The sequence below is a fragment of the Neltuma alba genome, unplaced genomic scaffold, assembly GCF_004799145.2.
Source record: "Neltuma alba isolate B1F8T4 unplaced genomic scaffold, ASM479914v2 tig00011916_pilon, whole genome shotgun sequence".
In the NCBI taxonomy this organism is placed as follows: Eukaryota; Viridiplantae; Streptophyta; class Magnoliopsida; order Fabales; family Fabaceae; genus Neltuma; species Neltuma alba.
This window is the reverse complement of record NW_021636509.1, coordinates 1,048,066-1,060,306: the sequence shown is the minus strand read 5'-3', so window position 1 is coordinate 1,060,306 and position 12,241 is coordinate 1,048,066. Positions and strand designations below refer to the sequence as shown.

The 12,241-nt window shown below is 33.8% G+C and overlaps 1 pseudogene; it reads right to left on the bottom strand.

Annotated features, from left to right (window-relative positions):
• Positions 1-6,389: 6,389 nt before the first annotated feature.
• Positions 6,390-9,359, bottom strand: LOC114719394 (leucine-rich repeat receptor-like protein kinase TDR; annotated as a pseudogene).
• Positions 9,360-12,241: the final 2,882 nt, after the last annotated feature.

The window sequence follows — 12,241 nt, the reverse complement described above, 5'->3', positions numbered from 1 at the left end:
CTTCGAAAAAGTCCAAAAGATAGTTGGAGGCGAGGACTTCCTTCTGCCAATGAAAAAGACAATTCGCACAACCACACTTAATATCTAAACATTCAAGTTTCACAATGTATCTTTTTACTTGAACATGGTATCTGGTAACTAATTAAACCAGGACTACTACTTTAGCTGTTAAAGCATGACAAAAATATTTTCTGATTCACTTTTATAAATGTATAATCTCTAAATACACTATTAAATTAAATTGTTACATTAATAGTTTATCTTTTCATGTAAAGCAACATATATCCATGCTATTTTTCATTAGCTCTAAGCTGTGTAAACTTATGAATCATAAACTTAAAGCATCGAATTAATATATTTAATCAATAGTAGTCATCCTGATTATGAAGATCAAGAACATTTACTAACACAAAATGAAGTACATATTAAAAAGTATTCATTACTTCAAACCATACATATTTACATGCTAAATACATATTAAACATACGAATGTGGCACAGACCAAGCACATATTAAACCACAAAATTATAATCACAGGTGGATATATACATGGCCGGCATTCAAACCCTACCAACAAAAGAGGTGTGATTACATACTTGGTACAGGCAATAAAGGCCACATCCCATCCTAGATACATAGCCTACACATTCTAATTTCAAACTACACCTCTGTACGTCCTAAACAGCTCAATTCCTCCCAGTTTCCTTCAGCGGCTCCCTCCTCATATGGTGGACTTGGATTCCAAAAAACCCTTGTAGCATTTGTATAGTTCATGAGGCATGAACATCCTGTTAAACAAAAAACAAAAAAGAACATTTTATTCAATCATGATTCTAAGACATTACCCTAATTGAACATCTTTGAATCATAATCTCATTACAGCACGTTAAAGTTCATCTAGTAACCCATTTACCTTGAACACTCTTCACAAGAGCATACTAAACAACACACACTAGCTTACTCACACCCTTCATGGCCTCAAAGTCCTTCCAAGCTTCCTTCTCTTGCTGTAAAACACTTTTTACACTTTTTACAAGCCTCCCACTCACACTTACTGAGCGTGTATACAATGGGGGAATATAATGAACTCCAAGTAGGCCTTAAATTACACTTTTCCTCCTCATATAAATTTGATTAAGTAGCAAGCCTAGATAGAAGCCAAACCAGAATTCTTTCCTGACACCATTTCCAAGACTCAATTGGTTAATAAGTTATCACTTCCTCTGTTTCAAAATGATTGCTAATTTGAAGCTCATGTGTTGTTTCAAAACGATTTCTCTTTAAAGTTTCAATAAAGTATTAATTACTATGTCCATTTTATCCTTCATTAGTAAATCAATGGAGAAAAAGTCAAATACAAAATAGAAAATTAAGACTGTTTTAGTCAAATAGTATTAGATATTATTGCACTCTAGGCTATATTAAATTTATTAATCCTTGAGCATAATTTAAAATCAACAATTATTTTGAACTGGAGATAGTATACTAAATTACTTTCCACAAAATTTGAAGTGATGACGGTAATCTTATTGTTAAACCTTCAAGATAGATAGATGCAAATACATACATTTCAAGCATTGGCCGATGAAAGTAATATTGATGAAAGTACTCATATCTATAATCTAGGCATAAAAGTATAGCATGAAATCATTTGCACAGAAGGAAGCAGGTCACAGAAGAACTTACAACATCTCTGCACTTCTTAATTGTATCTCGATTTCCTAGGCTTAATACAAAATTTCAAGTTATGGTGGAGAAATTGAGAGATGATCATGTCTTACACAAATTTTTAACATTTGGACAGACATTTACTATCATCGGAGTTTTGGAGCTTCCACCTACAAAAAAGAATAGACCATGTCTGTCAAGGTGTAAGAAGCCCACCTTACTAAGAAAAATAATAGACTGTGTGTAAAACACTCACAATGTGTAGCTCCCCAATTTGCAGTACCTCTGAAGTTGGCACCATGCAAGTTGTTCACAGAAGAAGATGAAGAAGACAGAGAACATGAAGGCGGTTTAGAAATTTGAAAGGTTGCAGCTGAAAGGAGAAGAAATCAAAGGGAGGGAGCTGCACGCATATGCAACTAAAAGGAAGAACAAAGGGAATGAGAAGGTTGAAGTTTCGCCCACACCCACAAAATAGCAAATATACAGAATAGAGGAGGAAGAAGAAGACCTCGGTGATTATGGCACAGAAACGACACACCCAGTACGCACTTGTGTGAGGGGGAAGAAGGAAGAGAAAAGGAGGAGATACTACGGCAGAATCCTCCAAAACCCACAGATACTGATCCCAATAGGGGGAGTAGGAAAGGATCTGGTGACTACAGCATCCCAAGCGAGCAGACTAAGGCTCGCCCGCACACCGGCGATTATGGGGGAAGCAGTGACTTGAGCAGAGGAGAACTGAATGAAGCCTGTAGAAAAATTTTCTCCCACTCTCTAATGTCGGGTTTGGTAAAGAGAGGAAAAAATGAGGGGGAAAGGAAAGAGAGATTGAGCTTTGAATTTTAAGAGAAAAAAATTGAAATCTGCAAGCCATGTGGTAGGTGTGAACTGTAAAGAATCTGACACACTCTAAGCTACTAAAAAACATGACATAAGAAGACTCATTCACTCCATCACTTCATTACACGCAAAAATTTAAAAAAAAAAAAGCACGCAGCCCAAATCATGAGCCGGGTACTATTCATAAGCTGATACTATTCATAGAACAGTAAATTAAGTGAGAAGCCACAATGAGGGTGAAAATGGCTCAGCTTGACTCTGATTTTTATTTAATATATATATAGATTTCAGATTCCTGGTTTTCTTGACGTACGAGATTGTTCCCTCTTTAACGTAAGTGATAGAGCTTCAAATTCTGTCTTCTTCATCTGTCTGTTAAGGTAATTTTACATTTTACATTTTGCAGTAATTTAATAAGAATTCCAGATAACAGGCATGGTTAAGATCTTGTGTCTTTTCCTGCAGAATGTGAGACTTTGAACTTGATTTATTTAGATGGACAGAACTATATGCACTTGATGTTTTAATCCACCTCTTAAGTTTATAATTTTTTTCCTAAAGTATCCTATGGATTTACATACACTAAATAGCATGGTTAAAAACAATACATTAGAGAAACTAGTACATACTTTCTTCTATCCTAAATATAAGACTCGTTTTATAGTATATATATTAAAATGAGTCTTATATTTAAGACTGGAAGAGTATTTATTATAAATAACTAATTCAACTAATTTTTTTTTAATATTCATAAATTAGTTATCTTGTTCTTATATTATGAAGCAGAAGAAATAATATATATACTACATTCAGTCTTAAATATAAAAACTAGTTTGGAGTTGTATTTAGTTCCAAATATAAAATTTCAATCAACTTCATTTCATAAATTTATAATTTTTTTTTAAAATATTCTTATTAATTATAATGGATTCTACTAGGAGGTAATGTCAATATACATAATTAAATAAGTTAATTTAAAAAAATCAATATGCACTTATTACAAATAATAATTTAGCTAATTTTTTTAAGGGAAAATGACAGTAAAATACCATGTGAATTTCAAAAAGACAAATAAGGCACCTGAATAAGCAAAATGACAAATAAGGCATTGGGTACCAATCTGGAATTTTGATTTTTGGCCTAATGACTGAATTGCCCTTATTATGTTTGAAAACTGAGGAGATGGAGAAAGGGAGAAATCACCTCTTCCCAGCGAAAGCAATCCCCCCACTTGGTGAAACCAAATCTCCCTACTCGGCGAAACCAATCCCTCCACTCAGCTAGTGAAACTGAATCCCCCTACTCGAAGAAACCAATCCTCCCACTCGGCGAAACTAAATCCAAGCTCCTCCGGTCACCGAAAAAGGTTCTCCGAAATCACATTGCCGCCGTTGCAGGAGTAAAGTGTCGTCAGTGAAATTGGTAACCGTCGCAAGAGTAGAGTGCAGTCATTTGAATATATGTAATATATCTGCTGTCATATGGCTACTGGTTTTTGGTAAATACTGTTACGTGAATGGTACATTCCATTACACATATAGTTAGTATGAAAGTTAATGGTTTAATATTTACTTTGATGTACTTCAGGTGTAGTCATTTGAATATATGTAATGTATCTGCTGTTATATGGCTGCTGGTTTTTGGCAAATATTGTTTTGTGAATGATGCATTATATTACACAAAGTAGTAACTCTCACTATAAAATTATAAATACTACTATGTGTTTTGTAAAATTCAGCGTGAAATTGTATTGTTTTTTATAGAGAATTTACCCTGCCCCTCACAAAAGGTTGTAAAGCCCATTGAAGAAGTAGTAAATATTATTGTGAAAGTTGTTATTTCTAATATGTATTTTGTAAAATTCAGTGTGGAATTGTTTTGTTTTTGATAGAAACGTTACCTAGCCCCTCACAAAAGATTGCAAAACCCATTGAAAAAGTAGTAAATCTCACTGTGAAAGTTGTTATTCCTACTATGTGTTTTGTAAAATTCAGCGTGAAATTGTTTTGTTTTTGACAGAAAAGTTACCCACCCCCTCACAAAAGGTTGCAAAACCCATTGAAGAAGTAGTAAATCTCACTGTGAAAGTTGTTATTCTCATTATGTATTTTGTAAAATTCAGCGTGGAATTATTTTGTTTTTGACAAAAACATTGGCTAGCCCCTCACAAAAGGTTACAAATCCCATTGAAAATGTAGTAACACTCAATGTGAAAGTTGTAAATCCCACTATGTGTTTTGTCAAATTCAGCATGGAATTATATTTTTGTAGAGAAAAGTTGCCCTACCCCTTAAAACAGGTTGTCAAACCCCTCGAAGAAGTGGTCAAATTCACTTTGCGAGTTATAAATCTCGTTATACGTGTAGTAACATTCTGGGCAAATGATTTAATAATACTTGAAAATCAGGCAGCTTTACATTTCTTGAAAATCGTTTGCAAATCCCCTTACATACAAATCCCCTTGCAAATCGGAGAACCTTTTTCGGTGACTGGAGGAGCTTGGATTTAGTTTTGTCGAGTGGGGGGTTCGGTTTCGTTGAGTGGAGGGATTGGTTTCATCGAGTAGGGGGATTCGGTTTCGCTGAGGGAGGGATTAGTTTCACCGAGTAGGTGGATTGGTTTCACCAAGTGGGGACAGTTTCTCTTTCGTCGAGTGGGGGGATTGTTTTTGCCGAGAGGTGGTGGTTTCTACCTTTCTCTATCTCTTTAGTGTTCAAACATAATAAGGGCAATTTGGTGTTTAGGCCAAAAATCAAAATTCCAGATTGGTACCTGATGCTTTTTTTGTCATTTTGCTTATTTAAGTGTCTTATTTGTCTTTTTGAAATTCACATGGTATTTTACTGTCATTTTTTTTTTTTAATACCTGGTAATCTAATTTTTATATTAAAACATGAGTCCTACTTACCGCGGGCATCCAAATTCAACCACTAATCATACCTAGATCCCTAGCCGCACTCATAACTTCACGGGTCATTCGGTGTTAAAAAGAAATGGGATAGTATCTGACATTTTTTCCTCCAGACTGTGTGTTGGTTTGCTTTTAGAATGCCGGCCTCAGCCCATGTGTCATGAGAAATTTCACTCCAGACTCTTTTTTTTAATTGAAATATCTTGCTTATATCATTTGCAAGTTAAAAAAAGAGAGTTAAAGTACAAATTTATCCTAAAAGTTTTCACTTAGACACCCGAAGTGTTTTTAGGCTTTAATTCGTTCTAAAAATTTAAAGTCCTAACAATTTTGTCCCTTAAAAATATTAAAAAATAATGTCATTATTTTAATGATCAATATTAATTTTTTTTATGGTAGCAAATAACATTGCTATAATTTTAAACTTTCAAAATAAATTTATACTAACAAAAAATTAATGCCCGGCTTGCTAGACATTCTCATAGGATTATAGGACACTACCGCATCTTTAATCATTGCCCTTTTCTTTTTTAATTAAGGGTTGGTAAGTGATGAAAGATTTTCTTTGTTGGTGCTTTTGATTACTTGTACTGTTTGAAGTTTGAATGATAGTATTCAGTTTTCACTTAAAAAAAAAAAAACTTCTCTTTTTGATAGAAACCCCTTCATATGTAATATCAGTAGGAAGAATTTAAAAAAAAATAATTAGAAAATTAGAAAATAAAATGGATTGAGGTGTTATATCTGAAATCAAAATAAATCCCTCTATTAGATTTTATATTCAGTACTTGAGGGATTATTAGACTGTTCCACTCAAATGTTCAAATTATTTTTATTAACCTGTCAAACCTGAGTTCAGTTATACTTTCTCAAAGGCCAGAAGAAACATGTTAGTCAGCGAAGATTGAATTATGTGTAATATCAAAGGCAAATGAAATTTTGAATAATGTAGGAACTGGATAGGAGATGGAGGGAAGATATCAATGGCACTAAGGTAATTAATGTATGTATTAGTCTGACTACAAACTTGTTTAACTACACGTTTTGATTATACGCAATGGCTTTGAATGTGATGCGAATGAAAATGCAACTTCAAGAACCAGTTCTATCTCTTGCATGGTTTCTTTTTTTTGCTGTCAATGCTAGCCGCTGCACTTTATCAACCTTTCATCTGATAAAAAGATTACAAAGTAAATGAGGAAGGGGTTTGTTGGAGAGCAGAGATAAATTCAAAATGAAATGACAGAAAGCTACAAAGTGGTTGAACTATTGCCATCTTGTCACCTTAGTGTGGTGACTTTGGGCACGAAGTTGTGTTCAAGCTATAATGGTTTTGGAAACTATGCTGGTTGACCCGTGAATTTCTGCCCTGACATTATACTAATTTTATCGACTCTCATGAGGTTTAAATTATGGAAATGGCCTTTTTACAAAACCCACTTTGACCGTTGACAAGAGGAAGCACATATCCATAGGGTATACCTGGATAACATTCATGCTGAAGGAGGCAAAGTCCTGCAATGCCAATTCAATTCGAATTCTGGCAATGGCAAAGTTGAACAGTCTGATTATATTCTTGGGCCTTATATTTCCTAGTGACGCTGTGAAAATTCTGAGAAATCTTAATGCTTGTCGCTTCCCAGTTAGTCCTCTTGACTAGAAATATCATCTCTGTAGGTAAAACTGCTTCTGAAGCTGATGGTGATGGGGCTTGCAGTTCTCTGGATTCTGGCACTCAAGCTTGTCTAAGCATCATTTGCTGTGCACTAAGTTCAACAATGGAGACCATCTTCCTTCAACTTTTAGTTCCTTGTTTGAAATGAAGTATCCCAAAAACTGATGCTGCAAGAAGTGTAAGCAACCCTGTACAGAGTAGCAAAATATGTACAAGCTTCCATGGGCCTTTGCTTTCGAATATTCCAACCGAAACAAGGCAAGGTCGCAAAGGTGTTCCACATAATTCTGAATTCCCAATAAATGCAGTTCTATCCATTAACTTGAAGGACTTCCCTTGGGGAATTGAACCGGAGATATGGTTGAAAGAGACATTAAGAAGCTGCAAAGTTGAAGACCTACCAAACTTTACTGGTATTGAGCCATTGAAGTTATTATTTGACAGGTCTACAGCACTGAGAGCAGTGATACTTGCAAGTTCATTAGGTATATGACCCGATAGATTATTGTGGGACAAGTTTATATACTCAAGAGCATGGCAATGGAAAACATTGTTTGGGACGCTTCCAGATAAGTTGTTTCTGTCTAGTTCAATGACAGAAACTGATGTGCAATTTTCAAATGGTGGAAGATTGCCCAAAATACCACAAAAAGATGCTGAAAGGTTTTGAAGAAGTGGCAAAGACCATACTCGTGCAGGTATTATGCCCCCCAATTGCAGATTATTAGTGACATTGAAATACTCAAGTGTTTTAGCTTCGGAAATATCAGAGGGAATTCCCCCAACAAACTTGTTATGAGACAGATCAACATATGAGATATCAGGAAGATGACTGAATTTCAAAGAAATCTCCCCAGACAATGAATTATCTTCAAGTCGAAGTCGAACAAGTGAAGAACAATTGGATAATGACAGCGGAAGACCACCTGTAAATCTGTTTGAAAACAGGATGAGTTTAAATAGGTTTCTTCTCACACAAATGTCAGGTGGTATGCTTCCAATCAAATTGTTTGTGGAAGCATCCACCCATTTGAGTTTTGAGCTCCTGCCCAAGCTCTGTGGAAGTATTCCAGAAAACTGATTATTCCAAATGAGAAGAGTTTCTAAGGATGGGATACGAGCAATGCCTTCAGGAACAGTTCCATTCATATCATTATACATGAGACTGAGCAGCCTTAAGTTCTTTAACTCTGAAAAGCTTTCAGGAATGGACCCAGAAATAAGGTTGTCTGAAAGATCTAAATCTCTAAGAGGTCTGATTTTGCTAAATTCACTTGGTATTGGTCCTGTGAGCTGGTTTGTGAATAGAAACAATGATTTCAAACTGGTGAGATTTGAGAGCGAGGCTGGTATGGGCCCAGATAGATTCGCACCAGCTATATCGAGATACTGAAGCTTGCTCATATTACCTAATTGGGATGGAATAGTACCTTGGTAAGAGTTATAGCCAATTTCCATATGGGTTACTGTTTTGAGGTTCCCCAGTTCTTGAGGTATATTACCGGAGAGAAAATTTCCTGCCAGATGAAGAAACCCAAGACTTCTAAAAGAACCATATTCGGATGGAATTGGGCCTTTGAAGTAACTTCCAGCCAGATTAAGAACCTTGAGATTTTCAAGTTGGGAAAGCTCAACAGGCAATGGCCCATAGAAACTGTTGCTGAAGGCATCAAGAACAACTAAATTTTGAAGGGAGGAAATTTCACCTGGGAAGTGACCAGAAAAGTTGTTTCTGCTGATATCCAAGCTTCTTAGGTTGGTGAGGTTGAAAAGTGCCACCGGAAGCTGCCCAGAGAAAAGTTTTCGCTCAGGTTTAAATTAGAAAGCTTTCCGAAGACACTAAATTGCTTCCCTGACATTAATCCTCCCAGATTCTTCATGGACAGGTCTATTGAAGTTACAACTGTAGAATCCTTGTTACACTTGATACCAGTCCAAGAACATGCATAGGATTTTCTTGTTAAGGTTCTTTCAGATGGCACCACCCAGTCATGTAAACTGTTATCATGATCTACAAGTTCAGCTTTCAGGCTCAGAAGTGCTTCCGAATAGGGATCGATTGAGAAAACTGCCATGAATAACATGAGAATGGCGAGAAGATTCAAGTACAAACACTTGAAAATCTCCATTGTAACTTGCAGAGCACAAGGTGGTGGGAGAAATTGAAAGAACCTCCTAGCAAAGGAAATGACCAATCTAGAGAAGAAAGATCAGCATTCCATCTAACTGTCAAATGGAAAAAGAAAAAGGTGCTGTATAGTTAGATATCATGGGGCTGCTTTTGTGAACAAGGTGGGACCTTTGTGAAGTTTCTTTGTGTGAGTGGTGTTTGCCATTAATGAATAAAAAGTCTTCGAATATGATACCTTCTCTTTCAACTTTTCGCTTTGGAGAGAGAATCCAATGAGTAGTAGCTTGTGATTAATTTTAGATAAGCATTCTTTTAATATAACTTTTGAATTCCGAAAAGATATGAGTTAACTAATTGCATAATGGGCAAATTTCATTTTAAGACCATTGTAGCTAATTAACATCATTCAACCCAAAACATTTCAAAATTTTAGTTAACCCTTGAACAAAAATAAAATTAAAATTTAAGGGTAAAATTACAATAGTACCCCTCTTTTTAATTTTTTTTAAAAATAAATCTTAATTGTTACCAAAACTCTGGCCACGGAGGTCGATAAGGTAGTCAATTGCGGTTTGAACTTATGACCCTTTGGCCCATCAAAAATAATGTGCCACCAAGCCAATCAAGCTATTTAATCATATAATGCAAAGAAAAATATATACAACAAAACAAACACAAGTGCTCAAATATAAATAAAAAATGAAATTTAGTAATTTACAATAAAAATTCAATAATTTATAAGTAACATGATAGAATTCACAACTTCAAATGTAAGTGTTTAGATGTAAATGAGCTAGTGAAATTTAAAGATTTGTAATAAAAATTTAGTGATTTATAACCCAAATTCAGCGATTCACAAAAAATATAAAAGAATTTACAACCTTAAATATAAGTATTTGAGTGTGAATGAATAAATGAAATTCAACGATTTACAACTCAAATTCAGCAATTCACAAGAAATATAAACATTACAAAACTTATAAGAAAATTCACAACCTTAAATATAAGTCTTCATGTTTCTTATGAATTACCGAATTTGGGTTGTAAATCGATGAATTTTTGTTGTAAATCGCTGAATTTTACTTGTTCATTCACATTTAAATACTTATATTTGTGGTTGTGAATTCTCTTCTATTTTTTATACATAATCAAATTTGGATTGTAAATCTATAAATTTTTGTTGTAAATCTTTGAGTTTCACTTGCTTATTTACATCTAAACACTTGTGTTTGGGTTTATGAATTTGATTATGTTACCTATAAATTGTCAAATTTTTATTGTAAATTACCAAATTTTACTTGTAAATTGTTATTTTTCACTTATTTATTTACACTTAGATATTTGTATTTGTTTTGTTATATGTATTTTTCTTTACATCATATGACTAAATGGTTTGGTTCGCTTAGTGATTGGTTCAAACTTTTCTTTGGACACCTTACTTAAAAAAAAAAAAAAGCCCTCATGCTATCAAGAGCTCCGACCTCCGTCGTTGCCACCTAAGCGCCTCTGACAATTAATATTTTTTTTAAAGAAATAGAAAGGAGGAGTATTATTATAATTCTATCCTTAAATTTTAACTTCATTTTGATCTTAGAAGATCGACTGAAATTTTGAAATATTTTGAGAGTTGACTGATATTAATTAGCTATAGTGGTCTTAGAATAAAATTTTTTTTCCTTATATAATCGATGTAAACGAGGGAGGGAGGAGGTGAGAAAGGATAGAGGAGGGAAGACAACACAAAAAAAGGAAAACAAAACCCTAATTTATGAAAACCAAACTGAACTAATCAGAATTGGTCCAAAGCTTTATAAAAACTTTTTGTTTGTAGAAAGTGGACTTATTATTGGGATAAGTTTTTCGTCCCTGTATTTCAGCATTATACAAGCACTTTCATTACACATTTGCTAATACGTATATGTTTTGCAAATGAATTTATTAGTTGACTATAAGAATGAATATTTACTTATATGGATTTGAATACTAAGCCATAAATCATTAGTAATGGCTTTTTAATTTTCACATAATACTTCAACATATGAAGTAAAAATTAGGATAAATAAAACCTAGTTTTTAATGGTTTTCCGATAACCAATTTAGTTCGTTAACTTTGATGTAATGTAACTTAGACTTTAAAATTTCTTAACTTGAAATAATTTAGCCATTTATAGTTTCCTGATTTGGTACAATTTAATTCTTATAATTCCTTAACTCAATAAATTACAAAGATTGAGTTTTACTAAATCAAATTTCGAGGACTCAATCGATAATTGTGAGAGAGAAAAAAAAATTTGCTTTCGTCTTTTCATAATATTGTCTTCGGTAGGATCTCCGCATCTTTTTTCTTAGAAAAATTAGAATCTGGTTGTACCTTTTCCACTGTTGCATATTTTAACTTTTTTAACATTTTATAATATCATTTTGTTTTTTCCTCCAAAATTTTTTTTTTTATGACTAAAATTTATATTATCCCTAAAAAATATTGGTTTGGACAAGCAGTCTGTTTCCAAACATTGGGAAGGGGGCTTCAATCTCAAGAGAGGCATGCATGAATACCTTGTTTTGTTGGGAACTATTACTATTATTTGAAATAGAATAAAGATACAGTATAAGGATGGTCAACTAACAAAGAATGCTGATGCTGTTTAGAAAAAGGAAAAAGGGAAAAAAGAAAAGAAAAGAAAAGAAAAGAAAGGATGCTGATTAGCTGATATTTAACAAGATATTTTGGATTTAAATTTTCACAGCATCATACAAAAACTAACCAAGAGATTAGCATCCCCAGAAAATTTTCAGCAGTGTCGGGTTATAACCTCGAGTGTTAATTTCCAATAAACAAATGAATCAAGATGCTGGTTAAAACAAAAAATAAATGAATCAAGATATTAAAAAAAAAAAAAACAGGGGATGAATTACAATGAAGGGGAAACAAAAAACAAGAACGGGAGACAGAAGCATCCCCAGAAAACCAACCCAGATCATTTTCTTCTCATTTTGAATTCTTGATGCAGAT